We start from the raw sequence: 26685 nt of genomic DNA on the forward strand, positions 1-26685 counted from the left end.
TGTTCTCCCTTTAAATCTCAGGCCGAATTCGTAGGGTTTCAGGATGATTTCAAATTTATCTAGGTAATTTGGTGGGGGCAGGTGACTTGGGGACCCTACTATTTCGCCATCTTGCCACTCCTCCAACATTTTGGGTCTTATTTTTTGTTTTATATTTTGCCTTTGGTGGGATTTTCAAATGTCAGTTCAGTTTTCAAAGCCTTTACAGTACTTTTCAACTCTTTCCTGTATTGGGACCTGGATAGTGTTGGGACCTGGGTAAAGATTCTTTGGTATACAAATTACCATCAGATTCCTATATACCCAAGTCTTGGGTGGGCCAGAGAATTCAAAATAATTTTATGGGGCCATTTTCCTGAGCTCTTCCATCTCCATTATCTTTCCAGTACTTTCTGCTTCACTAAACTCTCTGTTTTGGTCCTTTGGTCAAACTATCCACTTCTTTGGTTATGACACATTCAGGCTAAGTGGAAGGAAGACAGAAAAAAACTTCATGATCCCACACTATTGGCACCACATTTTCACCCAGTGAAGGGTCTCTTTCACTACAGTTTTTGTACTTCTTAACTTCACCACTGGTACAGTGAGAAACCACTATAGGACCATTTAGGCACTGGAGTGTGAGATAATCAAGAAAAGGAGAAAGAACCATCCCCTTCATTGTCTCTGAATTTTAAAGGTCCCTTTTCTACCCCTTCATCCAAAATTAGAGGATTTTTTCTGTATATCACTATATCTATACCATAGTGCTTACTTCCAAGTTTTGGCCTGTATTGAGTTCAGGCTAGGGATACTAGAACCAAAAATTGTTAAGTTTACTGTTTTTCATGGTACTTCAGATTCTTGTGTTCTGGGATGCCTAGGTGGCTCAGTGGTTAAACATCTGCCTTTGGCTCAGGGCATGATCCTGGAGCCCCAGATGGAGTCCCACATTGGGCTCCCTGCATGGAGCCTGCTTCTCCCTCTGCCTATGTCTCTGCCTCTCTGTCTCTGTGTCTCTCATGAATAAATAAATAAAATCTTTAAAAAAAAAAAAGATTCTTGTTTTCTTCCCAGGTCTGCCTACTTGTTTTGTGTTCATTTTCTAGAGTTGTCAAATCGTCCTTGTATTCTCACCAGGTTTCATATCTGAGGAGGAAATAAAGGGAGGTGTATTTTCTCTATCTCTAGAAACCAGAGAATGTGTTTATATTTAGAGAAGACAAGGGGCACCTGGGTGGCTCAGTAGGTTAAGCAGTTGCCTTCAGCTCAGATCATGATCTCAGAGTTCTTAAGATGGAGCCCCACCTCAGGCTCTCTGCTCAGCGGGGAGTCTGCTTCTCCCTCTCACTCTTCCTCTGTGCTATCTCTCTAAAATAAGTAAATAAAATCTTTAAAAAAAAATAGAAGACAAAGGTGAGCAGTACTTGGGTGGGTCAGTTGGTTAAGTATCTGCCTTTGGCTCAGGTCATGATCCCCAGGTCCTGAGATAGGGCCCTACGTCAGGCTCCTTGCTCTGCTTTTCCCTCTCTCCCTTTCCCCTCCAGCCACAGTTTGTGCTCTGTCTCTCTCAAATACATTAATTAATTTAAAAAATCTTTTTAAAAAATAAAGAAGACAAAGAGGAATGGAAAAGAAGATATTTAGCAGTTATATGATCAATTTATCAATGTAAGCTCACTTGATAGTTAACAAACCTAAGTGGGTTTCCTGAACACATTAACAATGAGAAGTAAGAATTTAGCAATTTTATGGTTGGTTAATGAGGTCGCTATTCTTGTAAACTGTGTAAGTTCTCTATATGTGTTCAGGGTTGGCTCTGGTACAAAGTGAATGATGCCTCTGGTAAAACATGGCTCCTTTTCAATTCCCACATGAATGCATAGATCTCAAGGATATACAAGATAGATAATCATAATTCAAAGTTGAACTTGGTGTGTTCTATTTAAATTTCTCTAATGTGTTCAGAGGGGATCTTCCCAACACTGTTTTTGTTGCTTCTGTTTTCTTACATTTAGTTTCTTTACTGATATTAAGTAAGTTAGTAGCCTCCAAAGGAATATAAACTAAGTTAAAAATATACATGAATTCAGTTGCTGAGTGTTATGGGGTTGAATTTTGTCATCCCCTGCACCTCCCCTGCCCCTCCCAGATTCATATGTTGAAGTCTCAAGCCCTATTACCTAAGAATGTTGTCTTATTTGGAAAAAGGATTGTTGCAGATGCAATTGGTTAAGAGGAGGTCATACTGGACTAGGGTGGGCCCCTAATGTAATATACCGGTATCTGTATAAAATGGGAAAATTTGAATACAGATAGCAAACAGAGACAATATCATGTGAAATGAAGGCTGATATTGGGATATGCTTCTATAAGCTACATAATGCCAAAGATTTCTAGCTAACCACTGGGAGCTAGGAGAGGCATGAAGCATATTCTCTGTCATGGCCCTCAGAAGGAACCAATCCTGCTGACACCTTGATCTAGGACTTCCAAATTGCATAACTGTAAGACAAGATATTTCTGTCTTTTAAGCCAGTTTGTGATGCCTTTTTTTTTTTTTTTTCAGCAGTCCTAGCAAACTAATACACTGAGAAATGGAATGACCGAAGAAATAAATTTTTGTATCCAAACAACTTAAATTTTTTTTGGTCAGTGAAAAATATCTTTTGGGGATTATGCTAAACCCTACCAAAAATAATAACAATAAAGATTTTAAAATTGTAGATTTGCTATCTTAAAAGTAGATGTGGGGTGGGGGGAAGGCATAAATATAGCTGGTAGAAAAATTTAAAGGTTCCAATGCTGCACTGTGAGAAAAATAAAATAAAAGTTAGTTTTACTCACATAATATCAGCCTGTATAAAAGGAGTGCTGGCAGGGCATGATTGGCTCTGCAAATAATTACACCCTAAGTGGAGAGGAACCACAGCTGGAGCTGGAAAAGACTCAAATTACACAGGGAATATGGCACAAGAGTTTACAAATATTGAGAGAATGTGTTGTGTGTTGGGTTGAAGAAATCTTAACAATTTAGGAAATAGAATCAGTGGCCCTGATGAATGAGATAAAGGCTTTTTACAGTAACATTAAAAATGCTCTTGCAAATGCGGCTGGCTTTTATAAAGCTTAGTTTATTAAAAGATATTTTAGAGAATCTTGATGAGGGAATCCCTGGGTGGCTCAGCGGTTTAGTGCCTGCCTTTGGCCTAGGGCCCGATCCTGGAGTCCCCGGATCGAGTCCGACGTCAGGCTCCCGGCATGGAGCCTGATTCTCCCTCTGCCTGTGTCTCTGCCTCTCTCTCTCTGTCTATGATAAATAAATAAATAAATCTTTAAAAAAAAAATCTTGGTGAAAACAAAATATAGTCCACAATAGTGGTATGAGGGGCATAAGGAAACCTCTCCCCTGGAGAGACATATATTAAGTTGCTAAAATTAGCAAAGATAATTTTTTTTAAAGATTTTATTTATTTATTCATGAGAGACACACACACACACACACACAGAGAGGCTGAGACACAGGCAGAGAGAGAAGCAGGCTGCTGATGTGGGACTTGATCCTGGGTCTCCAGGATCACACCCTGGGCTGCAGGCGGCGCTAAACAGCTGCGCCACCGGGGCTGCCCAAAAGATAATTATTCAATCTTTGGAAATTGGCCAAAGGGCCTACAACAAATTGAGAACCATTTACTCAATGAAATCTATGGAGGCTCAGCAAGAACAGTGAGTGAGACGCTATGACATGAGCGAGTGCCTGTACTCATTCCCCTCAGCTCTGTCGTGTGGGACAACTGCTCCAGCGGCCTCACTAGCTGAGCAACAGCTCTATCCACTCAGCTGCCTGGGGTATAAAAGCTACTGTAGGTGATTTTACAGTATTGAACGTTAGCATATACCATTTTTTTTCACAGCTCCACACTAAGAAAGGCCTATATTAAATAAAAACCAGCATCTGGGTGGTGCACATTTCCCCACTTTCAACTCCTGCCATGAAGGAGGATCTGGAAGGGGCAACTGGTAAAGAACAGAGTCCCCTTTTCCCTCAAAGCTGTGTGTTACAGGATAGTTGGTCCAATGGTCTTGGAAGTTGTAGTCTCTCCCAGCTTCTTAACACAGATCTATTCCAGGTTTATTCAGCAAACAGTGAACATTGATCCATCCCATTTTCTCTGCCCAGGATGCAGAATATCCATAATTGAGTGGTTTGGCAGAAGTTATATGATGGCACCTGTGCCTTTCTCCCTCTCAACTTCACCTCCCACCATACACAACTCTTACTATATACAGAATATCTGTGTGCGATAGCTAGTAGAGAGGAGGACCCCTCCTCCACCAGGTTTAGCACCATGCTGCAGAGATCTTTCTTTTTTTTTTTCCTTTTTGTATATTTTTTATTGGAGTTTGATTTGTCAACATATAGTATAACACCCAGTGCTCATCCCGTCAAGTGCCCCCCTCAGTGCCTGTCACCCAGTCACCCCAACCCCCTGCCAACCTCCCCTTCCACTACCCCTTGTTCATTTCCCAGAGTTAGGAGTCTCTCATGTTCTGTCACTGTCTCTGATATTTGCCACTCATTTTATTTCCTTTCCCATTTAATCCCTTTCACAATATTTTGTATTCCCCATATGAATGAGACCATATAATGTTTGTCCTTCTCTGATTGACTTATTTCATTCAGCATAATACCCTCCAGTTCCATCCACGGTGAAGCAAATGGTGAGTATTCATCGTTTCTGATGGCTGAGGAATATTCTATTGTATACATTAGACCACATATTTTTTATCCATTCATCTGTCAATGGACAGATCTGTCAATGGAGGCTTCTTCCACAGTTGGGCTACTGTGGACATTGCTATTATAATAGTTCCGGTGAAGGTGTCTCAGTCCTTCACTACATCTGTATCTTTGGAGTAAATCTCCAGCAGTGCAATTGCTGGGTCATGGAGTAGCTCTATTTTTAACTCTTTGAGGAACCTCCATACAGTTTTTCAGAGTGGCTGCACCAGTCCACATTCCCAAAAACAGTGCAAGAGGTTCTCCTTTCTTGTGAATTTTCCCAGTCTCACTTGTGCGAGGTGGTATCTCATTGTGGTTTTGGTTTGTATTTCCCTGATGGCAAGTGATGTGGAGTATTCTCTCATGTCCTTGTTGGCCATGTGTATGTCTTCTTTGGTGAAATTTCTGTTCATGTCTTTTGCCCATTTCATGATTCGATTGTTTGTTTCTTTGCTGTTGAGTTTAAGAAGTTCTTTATAGATCTTGGATAATAGCCCTTTATCTGATAGGTCATTGGCAAATAACTTCTCCCATTCTATAGGTTGTCTTTTAGTCTGTTGACTATTTCTTTTGCTGTGCAGAAGCTTTTATCTTGATGAAGTCCCAATTCATTTTTGCTTTAGTTTCCCTTGCCTTCATAGATGTATCTTGCAAGAAGTTGCTGTGCCCAATTCAAAAAGGGTGTTGCCTGTCTTCTCCTCTAGAATTTTGATGGATTTTTGTCTCACATTTAGAACTTTCATCCATTTAGAGTTTATCTTGGTGTATTGTGTAAGAGAATGGTCTAGTTTCAATCTTCTGCATGTGGCTGTCCAATTTCCCAGCACCATTTATTGGAGAGTCTGTTCTTTTTCCAGTGGATAGTCCTTCCTGCTTTGTTGAATATTAGTTGACCATAGACCCCATTTCTGGATTCTCTATTCTGTTCCATTGATCTATGTGTCTGTTTTTGTGCCAGTACCACACTGTCTTGAAGATCACAGCTTTGTAATACAACTTGAAATCCAGCATGTGATGCCCCAGGCTCTGGTTTTCTTTTTCAGTATTCCCCTGGTTACTCGGGGTCTTTTCTGATTCCACACAAATCTTAGGATTATTTGTTCCACCTCTCTGAAGAAAGTCCATATTATTTTGATAGAGATTGCATTAAATGTGTAAATTGCTCTGGGTAACATTGACATTTTCATAGTACTAATTCTTCTAATCCATGAGCATGGAATATTTTTCCATCACTTTGTGTCTTCCTCAATTTCTTTCAGAAGTGTTCTATAGTTTTTAGGGAATAGATCCTTTACCTCTTTGGTTAGGCTTCTTCCTAGGTATCTTATGCTTTCTGGTACAATTGTAAATGGGATTGACTCCTTAATTTCTCTTTCTTCAGTCTCCTTGTTAGTGTATAGAAATGGCACTGACTTCTGGGCATTGATTTTGTATCCTGCCACACTGCCAAATTGCTCTATGAGTTCTAGCAATCTTGGGATGGAGTCTTTTGGGTTTTCTATGTATAGTATCATGTCATCTGCAAAGAGGGAGAGTTTGACTTCTTCTTTCCCAGTTTGAATGCCTTTTACTTCTTTTTGTTGCCTGATTGCTGAGGCTAGGACTTCTAGTACTATGCTGTATAGCAGTGGTGAGAGTGGACATCCCTGTCTTGTTCCTGATCTTAGGAGAAAGGCTCCCAGTGCTTCCCCATTGAGAATGATATTTGCTGTGGGCTTTTCATAGATGGCTAATAAGTGCTGAGGAATGTTCCCTCTATCCCTACACTCTGAAGAGTTTTGATCAGGAATGGATGCTGTATTTTGTCAAATGCTTTCTCTGCATCTCTTGAGAGGATCATATGGTTCTTGGTTTTTCTCTTGCTGATATGATCAATCACATTGATTGCTTTACGAGTGTTGAACCAGCCTTGCATCCTGGGGATAAATCCCACTTGGTCATGGTGAATAATCCTCTTAATGTACTGTTGTATTCTATTGGCTAGTATCTTGTTGAGAATTTTTGCATCAATTTTCATCAAGGATATTGGTCTATAATTCTCCTTTTTGGTGGGGTCTTTGTCTGGTTTTGGAATTAAGGTGATGCTGGCCTCATAGAACGAGTTTGGAAGTATTCCATGCCCTTCTATCCTTCGGAACAGCTTTAGTAGGATTGGTATGATTTCTTCTTTAAACATTTGACAGAATTCCCCTGGGAAGCCCTCTGGCTCTGGACTTTTGTGTCTTGGGACGTTTTTGATGACTGCTTCAATTTCCTCCCTCGTTGTTGGCCTGTTCAGGGATTCGATTTCTTCCTGTTCCAGTTTTGGTAGTTTGTGTTTTTCTAGAAAGACGTCCATTTCTTCTAGATTGCCTAATTTATTGGCGTATAGCTGCTCATAAGATGTTTTTGAAATTGTTTGTATTTCTTTTGTATTGGTTGTGATCTGTCCTTTTTCATTCATGATTTTATTAATTAGAATCTTTTCTCTTGTTTTTAATAAGGCTGGCTAATGGTTTATCTATATTATTAATTCTTTCCAAGGACCAACTTCTGGGTTTGTTGATCTGTTCTACAGTTCTTCTGGCCTCTATTTCATTGAGTTCTGCTTGAATCTTTATTAACTCTTCTTCTGCTTGGTGTAGGTTTTTTTTTTTTGCTATTCTTACTCCAGTTTCTTTAGGTTCGAGGTTAGTTTGTGTATTTGAGTTTTTTCCAATTTTTTGAGGGACGCTTGTATTGTGAAGTATTTCCCTCTCAGGACTCCTTTTGCTGAATCACAAAGATTTTGAATGGTTGTATCTTCATTTTCATTAGTTTCCATGAATCGTTTTAATGCTTCTCCAATTTCATAATTGACCCATTCATCTCTTAGCAGGATGCTCTTTAACCTCCACGTGTTTGAGTTTCTTCTGATTTTCTCTTGTGACTGAGTTCTAGTTTCAGAGCATAATGGTCTGAAAATATGCAGGAGAGAATCCCATTCTTTTGTTATTCGTTGAGACCTGATTTGTGACCCATTATGTGATCTATTCTGCAGAAAGTTCCATGTGCACTTGAGAAGAATGTGTATTCAGTTCCATTTGGATGTAAAGTTCTGTAAATATCTGTGAAATCCCTCTGGTCCAGGGTATCATTTAAAGCTCTTGTTTCTTTGGAGGTGTTGTGCTTAGAAAATCTGTCATTACAGAAAATGTGGTGTTGAAGCCCCCCAGTATTGGTGTATTATTATCTAAGTATGTCTTTACTTTGGTTAGTAATTGATTGATATACTTGGTGCTCCCATATTAGGGGCATAAATATTCATGATTGTTAACTCCTCTTTTTGGATAGATCCTTTAAGTATTATATAGTGTCTCTCTTCATCTCTTACTATAGTCTTTGGGATAAACTTTTTTCTGATATGAGGATTGCTCCCCCCGCCCCAGCTTTCTTTTGAGGACCATAATGGTAAATGTTTCTACAACCTTTCATTATCAGGCTGGAGGTGTCCTTACGTCTAAAATGAGTCTCTTGTAGACAGCAAATAGATGGGTCTTGCTTTTCTAATCCTGTCTGAACCCCTGTGTCTTTTGATGGGATCATTTAGGCCATTCACTTTGAGAATTACTATTGAAACATATGACTTTAGTGTCATCATAATACCTATTCAGTCCCTGTTTTTGTGGATATTTTCTTTGGGCTTCCTCTTTCTTTTACAGTCCCCCTTAATATCTCTTGCAGAGCTGGTTTGGTGGTCACATATTCTTTCAATTTCTGCCTATCTTGGAAGCTCTTTATCTCTCCTTCTATTCTGAATGTGAACCTTGCTGGATAAAGCATTCTTGCCTCCATATTATTCTCATTTAGGACTCTGACTATATCCTGCCAGCTCTTTCTGGCCTGCCAGGTCTCTGTGGAGAGGTCTGCTGTTAAATTAATATTTCTCCCCATATAAGTTAGAGATCTCTTGTCTTTTGCTGCTTTAAGGATTTTCTCTTTACCTTTGGAATTTGCAAGTCTCACTATTAAATGTTGAGGTGTTGAATGGTTTTTATTTATTTTAGGGGGGACCTCTCTATCTCTTGGATCTGAATGCCTGTTTCCCTCCCCAAATTTGGGAAGTTCTCAGCTATGATTTGTTCAAACATGCTTTCTGGCCCTCTGGCCCTCTTGACACCCTCTGGTACCCCAATTATATTTAGATTTTTCTTTCTGAGGCTGTCATTTATTTCCCTTAACCTTTCTTCATGGTCTTTTAGTTGTTTTTCTCTTTTCTCCTAAGCTTCTTTCCTTGCCATCAACTTGTCTACTATGTCACTCACTCTTTTTTCTACCTCATTAACCCTCGTCATTAGGATCTACAGTTTGGATTGCATCTCATTTAATCGATTTTTAATTTCAGCCTAATTGGATATAAAGTTTGCAGTCATGAAGTCTCCTAATTCCTTTATGCTTTTTTCCAGAGCCACCAGTAGCTTTATAATTGTGCCTCTGAATTGGCTTTCTGACATTAAATTGTAATCCAAATTCTGTAACTCTGTGGGAGAGAGTACTGTTTCTGATTCTTTCTTTTGTGATGAGTTCTTTCTAGTCATTTTACTCAGTGCAGAGTGCCTGTGTGAGTAGGCTGCGTCAAGAATATCAACTATGATTTAAGTAAATTTCACCCTAGATTTTTCTGCCTAGGTCAGAGGCCAGAAATTTAAAACAAAGATCAGAACGTAATAAAACAAAAGGACCACTAAAGTGAAAAACAAATTTTAAAACAAAGTAGTAAAAAAATAAAAGGCCAGGTATCCTAAAGAACAAAATTTAAAAAAATAGAAAAAGAAATGAAGGAAAAGATAAAAAGTGGGTGGGAACTGGGAGACGGCGGTAGTGACAAAGTTGTAGTGGAGGGCGAATGTAGTCTACCTGAGGTTTCCTAGAACGTGATCCTCTTATTTCTGACTATATTAAGTTCTGTATGTTAGAAGATGCTCAGTTCCAGATTTCTTTTTATTAATTTATTTTTTATTGGTGTTCAATTTGCCAACATATAGAATAACACCCAGTGCTCATCCCATCAAGTGCCCCCCTCAGTGCCCGTCACCTAGTCACCCCCCCACCCACCTCCCTTTCCACCACCCCTAGTTCATTTCCCAGAGTTAGGAGTCTCTCATGTTCTGTCTCCCTTTCAGATATTTCCCACTTATTTTTTTCTCCTTTCCCCTTTATTCCCTTTCCCTATTTTTTATATTCCTCAAATGAATGAGACCATATAATGTTTGTCCTTCTCCGATTGTCAGTCCCAAATTTATATAAACCAGAAATACTTGTAGAGGGCCCCAACATTGATCACCAAAACATAAATGGGATAAAAGACGGGGGCAGATTGGAATGAGTAATCTCACAGAATGAACCAGTATGGTATACCACTTGGTTCTGGGTGCATACTGGTCATGTTTTAAAAGGTATTAACTTCCATCATTGTAAAACAAAATGAGGCAGAGAAAACAAAAAACACAAAACAAAAACCCATATCTTGTGTATCTCCCAAAATTAAATTGAGCATATTGAAGGGAACCTAGAAGTGGAAGATATATCTAGGACCTGTAATTGTAGAAACGTGAAAGTCAAAAAGGAGGAATCTTAAAAATGAAGAGGTGGTAAAATATTGTAGTTAAAGTGGGAAAAGAGAAAAAAAAGTGGAAATATACAGTCTGATATAAAAACGAGTTGTACTGGAAAAAAGAAATAAAAAACAGGAGTGGTACCCTCTGATGCTATATACTGGAAATCCCTTGACTTCCCCTGGAGATTCCCAGCACTGCTCTGTCAAGAACTTGCTGTTCTCCTGTTCTTCCTGCTGGTCATCTGGGGGAGGGGCCTGCTGTTCTAATTTCAGGTGTGTGTACCTGGGGGATATGCCCCGCCCCCTGCCAGGTGCTGGGCTCAGTCACAACTGTTTACCCTGTGAGGCCTCTATTCCCTGGTGGCCTCATCCCTCCCAGGCACAAGGTGACACAACGAGGAACAACAACACTGGCAGCGGCCAGGTCTCCAGCTCTGTAGCCAGCTCCCAAATTAACTACCACAGTCTCCCAGTCCACACTGGCCTGGATGCTCCGGGGGCCACAGGGGTGCTGATCTGCATAGCTCGGGGGCGACCGGTGGCAGGAGCGTCCTCGCTGTCCTGTGCCCTCCCAGCCTCTGCCTGTCCCAGGGGGAGAGCAGGGTCCTGGGCTGTGTCCCCGTGGCTCTGGGATCCGGGACCTGCACTGCTGGAATCACGCTCCTGGGGCCCTGGCCCCTGAAGGCGGGAGGGCACAGCTCCCTCCTCCCGGAGCCTCCACCTGAGCTTCTCCCAAGGTCCCACTGGACGTGCACTCCAGCCCTTCCCCGAGCTCGGCCCACGGGGGGTGGCGCGCTCTCCCTGGGCGGCTTCCTCTGTTAGTGACCCCGGAAGCCTGGAGGGAGACTGGAGTGGAGGCTCCACTAATCCCTCTTGCAATTCTGCCCGATTTCCCTGCTAAGCGCCTTTCTGTCTGGCAAGAATCCGGTTTGGATTTTTTTTTTAAGATTGATTGATTGATTCATGATAGGGAGAGAGAGAGAGAGAGAGGAGGAGGAGGGAGAAGCAGGCTCCACACCGGGAGCCCCACGCGGGACTCGATCCAGGGCCTCCAGGATCGCACCCCAGGCCAAAGGCAGGCGCCAAACCGCCCAGCCACTAGGGATCCCCTGGTTTGGATTTTTAAAGTTTCTCCTTCTCCGGGGCTGGGCTTTCCTGTTCCTGAGGCTCTCACTGTGACTTTAGCCCAGCTTCTCGTGGGGCCCCTTCCCCCACTGGATTCTTTTTTATTTTATGTTTTTGCCTTCCTACCTTGTTAGAAGCAAAAACTCTTCTTTCTGTAGTGTTCCAACTGTTTTCTCTCTTTTTTTTTTTTTCTTTTCTTTTTTTTTTCTCTTTAAATCTCAGGTCGAATTCATAGGTTTCAGATGGTTTGAAAGTTTTCTAGGTAAGTTGGTGGGGCCAGGTGAGTTGAGGCACCTACTCCTCTGCCATCTTGCCCTCCCCCCAAAAGATATTTTTTGATTTATTTTTTTAATTTAAATTCAATTAGTCAACATTTAGTACATACTTAGTTTCAGATGTAGTGTTCAATGATATTTTAGATACAAACCTCAAGACATAAATGAAACTGTTGTGCTTTAAAGAATATCATCAGGAAGTAGAAAAGAAAACCCACAGACTAGGAGAAATATGCCAATCAATATATTTATAGAGGGATTTATATTCATAATATACAAAGAATGCTTACAATTCAATAAAGGAAAGATACAAACCCAAATAAAAAATAGGTAAAGGATTTCTTTCATTAGACATTTGTCCAAAACTATACATAAATGGGTAATAAGCATAAAGTGATGTTCAATATCACTACTAATTGAGGAAGTATTAATCAAAACCATAATGACATACCATTTCACATCCTCTAGTATGGCTAAAATAAAAAAGACGGCCTAGGAATGCCTGTGTGGCTCAGTGAGTTAAGTGCCTGCCTTTGGCTCAGGTCATGATCTCAGGGTCTTAGCCTTTGTCTGGCTCTCACTCAGGGGGGAGTCTCCTCCTCACCTCTCCCTTTGTCCTTCCCCCTGCTCATGTACTCTCTCTCAAATAAATAAAATCTTTTTTAAGAAAAAAAGAAAGACAAAGCAAATGCTAGAGAAGATCTGAAGAAATCAAAACCTTTGTGCATTAATGAATTACAATTACAGAATTGTAAACTGGTCTGCCCAATTTGGGAGACAGTTTTTCAGAACTTCAAAATCGTAGAGTTATCATATAAAGTAGAAATGACTATCCTAAATATCTATCCAAGAGAAAGGAAAACACATGTCAATACAAAAGCCTAAACATTAATGTTTATAGTTGCATTTTTCATAATAGCTAAAAAGTGGAAGCAAACTAAATAGATGAACAGCTAAACAGAATGTGGTATATCAATAATGAAATAGTGTTTGGCAATGAAAATGAAAAAAGTCCTGATAGATGCTGCAAACTGGATTAACCCAAAAGGCTTTATGCTAAATGAAAGAAGCCAGTCACAAGTCACTGCCTGTTTTATGATCTTTTTTATGTGAAATAGCTACAACAGGAAAACCCATAGAGACAGAAATTATTTGTGGTTGCCTAGAGCTGGTGGAGGGAACCAAGGAGGGAGGATAGGACTGACCAGTAGACAGTATAATTTTTCTTTTAGAGAGAATGAAAGTATTTAAAAATTAGACTATGGAGCTGGTTACAAAACATAATAAATACATTAAAAACTATTGTATACTTTCGATGTCTCTCTTCCTCTGCCTCTGGTCCTACTCATGCTCTCACTCACTGTCTCTTAAATAAATAAATAAAATCTTAAAAAAATAAATTAGTAGAGGAGTTAAAAATGAATCATAAAAATCATTCAAAGAAACCCAAAGAAGGTGGTAAAGGAGAAACAAAGAAAACTAAAAGGAATAGAGCTATAGGATAGAAATAGAAATCAGCTACAAGAGATACACTTTCCTTACAACAGAATTCCAAATGACATAGTAGATACTTCTTTCTTCAAAAGATGAGTCTCAATACCCCCTCATTGGCTGTGAACTTTACTGTATCTTGATTCCAAATAATGGAGTTGGGGGGGATTAGAAACTTTCCATAGAAAAACCCACCATTAAACCACCTTACCCAAGTGATCAAGGTTGATGTCACCAATGGTGTCAAGTAGATATCAGGTACCCAAGTCACCTCACATTGACATTCTTCTAAAAAATCCCTAACTTCACTCTAATTGTGAAAAAACATTAGACAAATCCAAATTCTTTTATATTACTATCATTCACTTCATTTATCCATATGCTATAATCACCCAAATGTTACTCTCATTTTACTATTATTTAATTGAGGTTATCTTTCAAATCATTTAGGAATAAGAAAAATAAAATATTGGAGGAGGGGCAAGATGGCGGAAGAGTAGGGTCCCCAAATCACCTGTCCCCACCAAATTACCTAGATAACCTTCAGATCATCCTGAAAAATCTATGAATGCGGCCTGAGATTTAAAGAGAGAACAACTGGAATGCTGCAGTGAGAAGAGTTCCTGATTCTATCAAGGTAGGAAGCCTGGGGGGCGGGGAGAAATAAAGAAGCAAAAAGCATCCAAGGGGGAGGGGCCCCGCGAGGAGCCGGGCTAAGAAGAAGTCAAACTCTCCCTCTTCACCGATGACATGATACTCTACATAGAAAACACAAAAGCATCCACCCCAAGATTGCTAGAACTCATACAGCAATTTGGTAGTGTGGCAGGATACAAAATCAATGCCCAGAATTCAGTGGCATTTCTCTACATTAACAATGAGATTGAAGAAAGAGAAATTAAGGAGTCAATCCCATTTACAATTGCACCCAAAAGCATAAGATACCTAGGAATAAACCTAACCAAAGAGGTAAAGTATCTATACCCTAAAAACTATAGAACACTTCTGAAAGAAATTGAGGAAGACACAAAGAGATGGAAAAATATTCCATGCTCATGGATTGGATGAATTAATATTGTGAAAATGTCAATGTTACCCAGGGCAATTTACACATTTAATGCAATCCCTATCAAAATACCATGGACTTTCTCCAGAGAGTTAGAACAAATTATTTTAAGATTTGTGTGGAATCAGAAAAGACCCCGAATAGTCAGGGGAATTTTTAAAAAAAGAAAACCATATCTGGGGGCATCACAATGCCAGATTTCAGGTTGTACTACAAAGCTGTGGTCATCAAGACAGTGTGGTACTGGCACAAAAACACACACGGAGATCAATGGAACAGAATAGAAAACCCAGAAGTGGACCCTCAACTTTATGTTCAACTAATATTTGATAAAGGAAGAAAGACTATCCACTGGAAGAAAGACAGTCTCTTCAACAAATGGTGCTGGGAAAATTGGACATCCACATGCAGAAGAATGAAACTAGACCACTCTCTTGCACCATACACAAAGATAAACTCAAAATGGATGAAAGATCTAAATGTGAGACAAGATTCCATCAAAATCCTAGAGGAGAACACAGGCAACACCCTTTTTGAACTGGGTCACAGTAACTTCTTGCCTGATACATCCACGAAGGCAAAAGAAACAAAAGCAAATATGAACTATTGGGACTTCATCAAGATAAGAAGCTTTTGCACAGCAAAGGATACAGTCAACAAAACTAAAAGACAACCTACAGAATGGGAGAAGACATTTGCAAATGACGTATCCGATAAAGGGCTACTTTCCAAGATCTACAAAGACTTATTAAACTCAACAGCAAAGAAGCAAACAATCCAATCATGAAATGGGCAAAAGACATGAACAAAAATCTCACAGAATAAGACATAGACATGGCCAACATGCACATGAGAATATGCTCTGCATCACTTGCCATCAGGGAAATACGAATCAAAACCACAATGAGATACCACCTCACACCACTGAGAATGGGGAAAATTAACAAGGCAGGAAACCACAAATGTTGGAGAGGATGCAGAGAAAAGGGAACCCTCTTACACTGTTGGTGGGAATGTGAACTGGTGCAGCCACTCTGGAAAACTTTGTGGAGGTTCCTCAAAGAGTTAAAAATAGACCTGCCCTACGACCCAGCACTTGCACTGTTGGGGATTTACCCCAAAGATTCAGATGCAATGAAACGCCGGGACACCTGCACCCCGATGTTTCTAGCAGCAATGTCCACAATAGCCAAACTGTGGAAGGAGCCTCGGTGTCCATCGAAAGATGAATGGATAAAGCAGATGTGGTTTATGTATACAATGGAATATTACTCAGCCATTAGAAATGACAAATACCCACCATTTGCTTCAACGTGGATGGAATTGGAGGGTATTATGCTGAGTGAAGTAAGTCAATCGGAGAAGGACAAACATTGTATGTTATCATTCATTTGGGGAAGATAAATAATAGTGAAAGGGAATATAAGGGAAGGGAGAAGAAATGTGTGGGAAATATCAGAAAGGGAGACAGAACATAAAGACTCTTAACTGGGAAACAAACTAGGCGTGGTGGAAGGGGCTGTGGGCGGGGGGTGGGGTGAATGGTTTATGGGCCCTGAGGGAGGCACTTGATGGGATGAGCACTGGGTGTTATTCTGTATGTTGGTAAATTGAACACCAATAAAAATTAAATTTATTAAAAAAAAGAAAAGAAAAATAAAATATTTCTTTAATTCATGTCAGTGTTCTTCCTTTCTGGATATAGACTCAAATTTCTGATCTATATCTTTTTCCTTGCTGAGGAAATTTCAACATTTTTTTGCAAAGCATGTCTGCTGCTGTTGAATTACCTTGGTTTTAATTTGTCTAGAAAAGTCTTTGTTTCTCCCTCATTTTTAAAGAATAATTCATTTGAATGTAGAATTCTAGGTAGGACTCTCTGTCTCTGTCTCATTCTCTCTCTCTCTCTTTTTTTCCTATAGTAAGGACATGAGGTCTATTTGTTTGTTTGCTTAGGTAATTGTCCCACTCTGTTCTCTGTGCTTCTTGGTTCTATGGCTTTTCATTTGTCATTATTGTTGAAAAGTTCTTAGCCACTACAAATATTTCTTCTACATTACATTATCTTCTGTATTCTAATTATAAATATTCACACCCTTTGAAGCCATCTCACAGTTCTTGGATATTATGTTCCCCTTTTTAAACTCTTCAGAAAAATTTTTTTTTTTTGTCTTAGCTTTCATTTTGGGAAATTTCTTTTGGCATATCTCAAGCTCACTGATTCTCTTTGGCCTTATTCTTACCCAATCTACTGATAAGCCTAGCCCATCAAATGTGTTTTTTCTTTTCTGTTAGTGTATTTTTGATTTTAGCCTTTCTTTTTAATTCTTTCCTAGATTTTCTTTCCCTGCTTACATTACTAATCTGTTCTTGTACTTGTCTATTTGAGTTTTCAAAAGTAATCATGATTATTTTAAATCATTTGTTTTTAAACTATTTAAATTCCCTGTCTGATAACTATTTTAAACATCTCTGTCACAGTCAAGGCTATAAGACAGTTTGAAAGTTATTCTAAATGTTAAACATAGAGTTACCATATGACCCAGAATTTCTACTACTAGATATATAACCAAGAGAAATGAAAACAGATGTCCACACAAAAACTTGTGTAAGAATATTCCTGGCAGCATTTCTTGTAATATACAAAAAGTAGGAATAATACAAAAGTTCTTCAAATGATGAATTGATATGTAAAATATGGTATATTAATTGGTAACTGTGGGAGGCAGAATAATGTCCCTGCCCCAAAGATATCCATGTTTTAATTCCAAGAACCTATAAGTCAAATGTCTTACATAATAAAAGGATTTTGCAAAGGACATTAAGTCATAAAATTTTATTTTATGTGAACCATATAAAACTGTTTTTAAAAAGTAACAGAAAGAAGGAGGCAAGGATTGACTTCATCAGTCTTTCATTCTTATTTTTACTAAAAAAAAAAAAAATACTGCTCTACTCTGAAAGTACAAGTACTATAGAATGTATTAGATTCTACTTTTCCCTAAACTCAGTGGATATCCCTTTTTTGGGGTCCCATAGGTATTTATTTATTTATTTATTTATTTATTTATTTATTTATTCATTTATTTATTTAAAAAAGATTGTATTTATTTATTTATGAGAGACACACACACACACACACGAGGCAGAGACACAGGCAAAGAGCAAAGCAGGCTCCGTGCAGGGAGCCTGATGTGGGACTCGATCCCTGGACTCCAGGATCATGGCCTGGGTGGAAGGCAGGCGCCAAACCACTGAGCCACCCAGGGATCCCCATTTCCCCATCATTTAGCTTCTTGTGATAGAGCTACTGTTTTACTTTTTGGCCTCATCCTTCAGACTGTGAATCCTTCGAAGGACTGTGCTGATCTTTCTATTTGCAATGCTTTGTATATGGTGGAGCCTCGTCAATGTTTTTTGAAGAATAGGAACAAAAAGAAAAAGAGTAGAAGAGAGGTTAGGGGAAAACGGAAGAAAGGCTCTGGGAAATAAACAGGCCATTTCTTCTCTGTGGTCACAGAGAAAATTGGGCTTGACACAGATGAGAGAGATGAACTCTGGCAGTGAATACTGGAAAAGTACACAATCTATTCTACTGTGCTCAAGGACATGACATTTTTACTGGTACAGGGATGAGAAAAGAAAATAATAATTAGTAGAAGGCACAAGTACAGCACAGAGGAAATAATGTTGAAAAGTCTCTAATGCAGAATAAAGGATCACAAGAGAGGGGGCAGCAATAAGTTGGAAAATTGAGTTGGAGCTGGATATATGGGTGAGAAAAGGGTCTGGAAAATCACATTAAAGATTGTTTTGTGCACTATGAAGAAATATTGAAAATTTGGGGGAAGGTGAAAAAAGCAACTACATCCACCTAGAGGCACTCTCATATTATCATCTTTCTGAATTCCAGGATAGAAGATTTCCTTATTTACCCCCAGATAATGGGAGGGGAAGTCTCCTAGACGGGGTCTCCACTGTCATCTTTGGGGGATGATTGCAATCTGTCCTAAAGTATAATTTGTTCCTGCAGAGAAAAATGCCAGATTCATGTGGTCTATCCTCACTTACAGTAGAACCTCAGGAGACTCTGGTTTTTCTACTCTAGAGAAATGGGACTCCTAAAGCGGCTAGGGGACATGGAACTCACTGGATCTGGAACTGTGACTGATGCTGTTCCTGCCTAAAGTGGAAGATATGGCACTGATGTCCTGTCGGCTGGGTTGTGGTGTGGATGCAACATATAGATACTCTGTGTGGTAGACTAGGAATAGCCACACACTTCTTCAATCCTGGTGTGCACAGAAGGTGGCTTTGTTACTCATTCCACCAAATATGGATTCCACTCCAATGCCTTTAACTGGGTGGCATAATTAACTATGTGACCTGCTTTATTCAGTAGAATGTGGGAGATATGGCATTCTAAGACTTCTGAGGCTGAGCCTTAAGAGACCTTGTGGCTTCCATTTTCACCCTCTTGGAATGGGGTGCTTAGAGCACTGAGAAATGAAGCCAGCCTGACCTACAGGTGGTAAGAATAAGTATGGAGGAGAACTGAGACACCATGCCAAAAGCCATTACCAATGATGATGTGTGAGTCAGGCCACTGTGGCCATTCCAGCCTAGTTGACCCTCACTGACTGCCTGCAACTGCATGAGTGATCTCAGGCATAGCCCATGGAGAAACTAGGTACCCAACCCACATAATTGTGAGAGATACTATATGGTTCATGTTTAAAACCACTAAGTTTCAAATGAATTATCTGTAGTTATAAGCAACTGATATACTTGGATTAGATAAAATAGCAACACAACTTCTTTCTATGCAGATGAATTTTATGGAGAGAAATGTCAATCTACTCACCCTGAAAGATCTTTTGATGTGCCATTCTTTGGTAATCTTTCATCTATGGATTCTAATCACCAGCCCCCACCCCCACCCCAGCAATATCAGACTTTAAATGGGCAAATCTATGGCAGTCTCACCACTGGGCTGGAAAAGAAAACAGTATTTATAACTTTCATTATTTTCCACTTATAAATTTAGGTAGGGTTGAGAGTATGAGTAAGATAAATCCATACAACATATATTTATGGAAATGATTCGGTGTAAAAGCCTCTTTGCTAGGAGCTATGAATAATGACAATACACACATTTGATAAGCTTCAATCTAGTGGGTAAAGTAGATATAAACATAAGTGAGTATGATTCAAGAAAAATGTGATATGTCCTATAATACATAGAGATGACTGTTGGTGGAGGTGGAGAAATATACCAGGCTTCAGTGAGTAAGAAGCTGTGGAGCAAATAGTCCAGTATACTCCAATATATTAAATCTTTTAATGTATGTGCCATTGTATAAGTGTACTCTATATATGGAGTGGAATAAATGATGTGCTAAGGCCTGCTGTGTCCACAAACCCCTTCAGTAATTCCTTACACTTGAATCGCTTTGACATTGGCCTTTAGACTCTGCATCCCTAATCACAATTTACTGGGGCAGAGATGGGGTTGAGCCAGGGTCTGCCAACCAGGCAACAGCACCTTGGAAAGTCAACACTTGAGGTGGGATGCAAGTCTGGCTGGCACTGGCCAATCTAATTTTTCTGTGAGATGAGGGTTTCTAGGATATCTCACACATGGTCATTCTCCATGGGGCTTGCATGTATGACTGCTGTGTGAAAATAGACTCAGGTATTTTGCACTTTTGGTAAGGTGGAACTAAAAGGAAATGTCAGAGCTTCTCATAGTGCCTAGGTTGTGCTGCTGGTTTCCTAAATATACTGAATAAAAGCCTGAGTAAAGCAGACCAGCTATGCCACATGAAGTGCTGGCCTATGTGGCCCTGGAGCCAGACCTTGTCAGACCTTGACTGTGGTTGAGGTAAGTTTTTCCTGGAAGGAAATGATTATTATCACATCATCCATTTAGGGATCTAGACAAACCTGAGGAAGGAAATAGACTGCAGACATTTCTTTTTGACCCTTCTGAGTTTGAAAACTGAGCTGTCCATGGTCAGCTAGGAAGGTGAGAGTGAGGCAGGAAACTGATTCATCCTAGAACCCCAAGAGGGGCTGGATCTGTGCAATCATAAATATTCTGTAGAGTACAGTTGCTTTTCCCTGCTCCCAACTTTTCACTAATGTTTTATAAAAAGGACAGAGTATTCTCTGTTTTGTTTGGCGACCATGAATAAACTGCCCTATTTAGGGGAGAAAAGGATCCACATTTGATTCACTGGCTTATCTCAGACCAGAAAGCTCAGAAACACTGACTGGGCTTACATTTTATCCTTTACGGTGATGAGCAATTGTATTAATTAGAATAAGCTGGGGAAATTAACACAGTAGCAACCATTCTCAAATCACATATATAGTCTTATATGAATTGTAAGGGAGATTTGATTCACAATTTAAGTCTCATTATTCTTTATATATAATTTTTCACATGGGAAAACTAATAAACAGTATTACAAAACAGGTCTAGTGATATTTTTCTTTGAGTGCTACTAAGTTCTCATAATTTCTGTATTGTTGGATCTGTCTCCTTCCTAAATCAAAATCTTGGGCCTCACTATCAATTCATAATTTATGATTTCATCAAACTTTTTAGAAATTTATGATTTTATTATTTCATATTTTTGTGATTTCACCAAAATTTTTATTGAACACTTATCATGTTCCAGGTAATGTGTTTTGTGCTGGAAAATATAAGCAATCAGTCCTTCTTATCTCCTTGCTTCTGGGGCCTTTGTTTCAATATTAAATCATAAATTACCTTTGGTTAATTTTTCCTAATTAAAAAAAGAATTATAAGTCACACTCATATTTATCTTAGATTTTAGAAAGATGATGTATGCCTTTTTTAAAAAATGAAAGGTGTTTTTAGTTTTTCTTCTCTCAAAGGTATTTATTTTGTCATCTGTTGTCATTTGTTTTATTTTAATATCTTTCCAGAAAGTCATTTTTTGCCACTATACTGTCTAATTATTTGAAGAGCGGAGTGTTGGAATCATGAATTAGTAGAAAGCACATGAAGTTAGGGTTAGTCTATATAATATGTAAATGAAAGAAAATAACATATTCATATTGACAAATGGAGCATAAAGTATCTCTAGAAGGATAAACAAAAAACTAGTGCAAAAGAGGGAGGGAAATAAGATGGCTGAACCCAAGGGTGGGAGACAAAGTTTTCAAAATCCGTTCATACTTTCTATTTCCAAACTATGTGCAAAGTGATTTGCATAAAAATATAACATATTTCTAAAGAAATAATCCTGTGGATTCTTGGGCTTCCCATTACCAGCAGAATCAGAATCTCTGAGAAGGAAGCCCTAGAATGGGCATTTTCATTTTGTAGTAGGAGTAGTGTAGGGTAGGAGATTGCTATATCCACCAACATTTGAAGCACACTGAAGAACCTGGCATGTCCTTGTTAAGCTCTTGGGCTTCTTATTGAAGCTAGTGAGATGCCATATGCAGGAGACATGGCATGATCAGACTGAACTATAATCTAATGAGTTTGGACTGTGTTGATGGTAAGTTTGAGGAACATAAGTTGGATGGAAGGAAGGGGTATAACTAGGTGGCTGTTAAAGTGGCCAAAATAAGAGATTATGAAGATCTGACCTAAGACATTGGCAGCTCCTGTCTCCATAACAATTCAGGAATCTAGCAAGGAAACTGGCCATACTGATAACCCCTCTGCCACTCTCCTTCACTTCTCCCATGCTCATGATTGTGTGGCTCAGGGCTCAGCTTACTGCTCTACTGCTGTAGTCTTTATTGATTCTCCTTCTGCCATTGTCCATTACTTTTCATTTCCTGTCTTCATTTTTCTTTCTGAGGCTTCTACTGCTTCATGGATTCTTCTAGAACTTTCTCTATACTTAATACTAATTTTTAAAAACTTATGTTGAGGTGTCTGAATGGGTTAGCGGGTCTTACTCAGGATTGCAGTCCACCTCAAGTGTTGTTCTTCCACCAAGCTGCTGCCTGGTTGGCAGATACTGGGTCAGCCTCATCTTTGCCTCTGTAAACTGTGATTAGTGGCTGAGGAGTCTAAAGACCAAGTTAAAAGTGACTCAAGTGTAAGCAATTGCTGAAGGGATCTGTGAGTACAGCACATGTCACCACATCATTTACTTAACTCCAAATACAAATTACATTTGTGAATTGGCACAAAAATGAAAAGACTTAACATATTTGAAAATATGTCCAATAGTGCTCACATCATTTCAGTTTTACTGGTATTGATAGAATCAAATTGGACTTTTGGGAAATGAAGTCCTCTTTGACTGTGATGATCATCAAACAAAATATTTGATTCTTGGAAGAATCAAGTGCACATGAACCTCTCCATGTGTCTGCCTTATTTGTTCATTCTATACTGTTTCCCTCATGCATGCTTTAGACTGTCTCTTGGAGAGAAAATAATTATATATCCTCAACAGTTAGCTCATATGAGCAAAGTGACATTTTCCAAAAGTAAAATGTGGCTCAGTGTGTGGTATTTAATCTTGAGGGGTTTGTACATCATGACTGAAAAGTAACAAATGGTTCCCATCCTGAGAGCTGACTAACTCAATGTCCTGTTTTAGCACTGTCATAAGGTAGAGCTCTTTTGCTTAGGAATAAGTTGCTGTTACCAGGAGGGGTTCATTACTCTGCCCCAATCTTACTTCTTTTTTTTTTTTTTTTGAGTTGAAAATTTTTTGTGATAATTGCAGAATCACATGCAACTAGAAAAAATGCTTAGAAAGACTTTGTATACTTTGCTTAGTTTTCTCCAATGGCAACATTTTGCAAAATTATATTATAATATCACAACCAAGATTTTTTTTTATTTTTAAAGATTTTATTTATTCATTCATGAGAGATGCAGAGAGAGAGAGGCAGAGACACAGGCAGAGGGAGAAGCAGTCACCATGCAGGGAGCCCAACGTAGGACTTGATCCCGGGTCTCCAGGATCACACCCTGGGCTGACGGCGGCGCTAAACCACTGAGCCACCTGGGCTGCCCCACAACTAAGATATTAAGATTGACTTAATCTATGAGTCTTATTCAGATTTCCCCAGTTTTACCTGTACTCATATGTTTGTGTTTAACAGGTTCTACACAATTCTGTCACCTGCATAGGTTGGTATATTCACTGTAAGATAAAGATAGTGAACAGTTCTAATACCACAAAGATCTCTTGTGTTGACTTTTAAAAACTACATGTACTTCATTCCCCCAACTCCCTGGCAACCATTAATCTGAACTCCATTTCTATTTTTTCTTCTTCATTTTTTTCTTCATAACAACTGTTATGTAAATGGAAAAATATACAGTAGGTAACCCTTTGGGGTTGGGTGGGTTTTTTTTTTTTAACTAAGCATAACTCCCTGGAGATCATCCAAGTTGTTGCATTTATCAATAGATTGTTCTTTATTTTCCCAGTAATGTTCCCTGATGTATTGTGGAACAGTTTATCCATTTACTTATTGAAAGACATGTGGACTGAATTCAGTTTATGGCAATTACAAATAAGGCTACTGACATTCATGCACAGGTTTCTGTAAAAAGGTATTTTCATTTCTCTGTGATAAATGCCTAGGAGTACAATTACTGGTTCATATGGCAATTGTAACTTTAGTTTTATAAGAAACTGACAAACTTTTCCAGAGTAGGTGTTCCATTTTATATTCGCACTAGCAATGTATGAGAGAGCCAATTTTTCCACATCCCTGCCAGCATTTGGGGTTGTGTTTTTCTTTCAGCTCTTCAGATATGTATGCAGTAACATATCATTGCGTTTTTTAAAGGATTTTATTTATTTATTCATGAGAGATACAGAGAGAGAAGCATAGATATAGGCAGAGGCAGAGGCAGGCTCCCCCTAAGGAGCTTGATGTGGGACTGGATCCCAGGACCCCTGGATCATGATTTAAGCTAAAGGTGGATGCTCAACTGCTGAGCCACCCAGGTGTCCCTCATTGTAGTTTTAATTTGCATTTTGCTGAGGGCATATGATGTTGAATATCATTTTATCTTATTTGCCATCTGTACATGATCCTTGGTGAAACATTTCTCCATGTCTTTTGTGCATTTTCTAATTAGTTTTATTTTTGTATTTTAAGAGATCCCTATATGTCATATATATTCCAGATACTAGTCCTTTGTAAGATATGTGGACTGCAAATATTTTCTAAGTCTGTAGCTTGTCTATTCACCCTCTTCACATGGGCTGTTTTCTATTTTAATGAGGTACAATTTATTGATTTTTTTTCCTTTTTTGAATGGTATTTTTTTGGGTTAAGTCTGAGAATCTTGACAAGTCCTATATCCCAAAGATTTTATCTTATTTTTTTCTGAAAGTTTTGTAGGTTTGCATTTTAAAATAAAGTTACAGTCCACTATGAATTAATTTTACATGGGGTATGAGGTTAAGGTTGAGGTTAATTTTTTGCCTATGGATGTTCAACTAATTCCATTGCTTGAAAAAGTTATTCTTTGTTCATTAATTTGCTTTTGCATCTCTGTTAAACATTAATTGAGGTTTCTTGTGTAAGTCTATTTCTGGGTTTTCCATTTCAGTGTCATTACTCTCTGTGTCTCCCTCCACACTGTTCACACTACCATGAACACTGAAACTATACTGTAATCTTGAACACTGGATACAGTAATTCCTTTCACTTTATTCTTCTTTATTGATTACATTAGCTGCTCTGGAGTCTATTCCTGTCCATATAAATTTTAGAATAAGCTTACCTATACCTTGGCAAGATTTTGGTAGGTATTATGTGAAATTTCTAGATAAAGTTGGTTAGCATTGACATCCTGACTATGCCAAGTCTTTCAGTCCATGGACGCAGCATGTCTTATATTTATTTAGATCTCTTTGATTTCTTTCAGCACCATTTTGTCATTTTCATCATGCAGATCTTATACATTATTTGTTAAATGTATATCTAAGAATATAATTTAGTTTGGAGTGACTGTGAATGATATTGTGTTTTTAGTGTCAATTTCCACACATCATTATTAGGTATATAAATGTGAGATTGATTTGGGAGAGTAAATCTTGTGTTCCTGATGTCCTGAACATATTTCTAAGTTCTGGGAGGTTTTTTGTTTGTTTTTTTCATTTTTTGGTAGACTACCAGAAATTCTCTATGTAAACAATCACATCATCTAAAATAAGGGTGGTTTTATTTCTTCCATTCTGATCTGTATGCCTTCTATTTTTTTTCTTGCCTTATTGCACTGGCTAGACACCAGCACTATGTTGAATAAGAGTGGTGAAAGTAGATTCCTTGCTTTGTTCCCACTTTAGGGGAGAGTGTTCAGTCTTTCACCATTAATTATGATATTTGCTGTAAGGTTTTTTTGTAAGTGTTCTTTATCAAATGGAGCTCGGTTCTTTTTATTCTTAATTTGCTGGTGATTGATTGGCATAAGTGATGTTTCTGGCAATTTTCCTTTTTAAAATTTTTTAAAAAGATTTTATTTATTTATTTGAGAGAGAGAGAGTACAAACAGGCGATGTGGGAGAGGGAGAAGCAGACTCCCCATCGAGCAGGGAACCGATTTGGGGCTCTACCCCAGGACCCTGGATAAAGACCCAAGCCAAAGGCAGAAATCTACTGAGCAACCAAGGTGCCCCCCCTCTTTTTTAATTTTTTAAGAATTTTCCTTTTCTTTTTGTGGATGGTGTTACACAAGTGCTACACAGAGTATCATACTTTGTGTGAAGTAGTTAAATGTGCATTTATAGTTTGTGAACTTTTCTGTACATGATCAAATGTAAAAACAAAACAAAACAAAACTAAGCTACCAAAGATATGAAAACAGATAACCTACAAATTGCATGATTCAATTAGCATTAGTCTTTCATTAACTAGAATGCAGGTCAAGGAAGATTAATGGAGAAACATATTAAAAGTGTTGGTAAGAGAGTCTTTTTTAATCTAAAATTCTATATCCAGTTAACCTTAATTCAAATGTAAGAGTAAAGTGATGACTCCTACATCATCAAGAACTCAGATTTTTTACAAACCTATGAAAATGAGCAGCAATTATATTTCAGCAAGGAAATGAAAATAAAAGAATTAGAATACAAAAAAGATGATCAAAGATATATGGGAAAGATACTTTTGCGTAAGTGAGTTGTTTTTCAGTTTTACTATATAAATCTTATAATAAGGTGCCAGATAATATCATAGGGAATAAGAAGGATGAGTAGAGACATTGTATCATGCTAGGACTTTTATCTTGTCTGGGAGGATACAGACGTTGATTATTTTGTTGAAGTATACATGTTAATAACTTAAAGACAACACCAGGAACAGAAAGAGAATGTGTAGCTTCCACTTGTAGTTCAAAACTGAACAAGTAATTATGAAAAAT

The sequence above is a fragment of the Canis lupus genome, chromosome 3 (genome assembly GCF_011100685.1).
Source record: "Canis lupus familiaris isolate Mischka breed German Shepherd chromosome 3, alternate assembly UU_Cfam_GSD_1.0, whole genome shotgun sequence".
Taxonomy (NCBI): domain Eukaryota; kingdom Metazoa; phylum Chordata; class Mammalia; order Carnivora; family Canidae; genus Canis; species Canis lupus.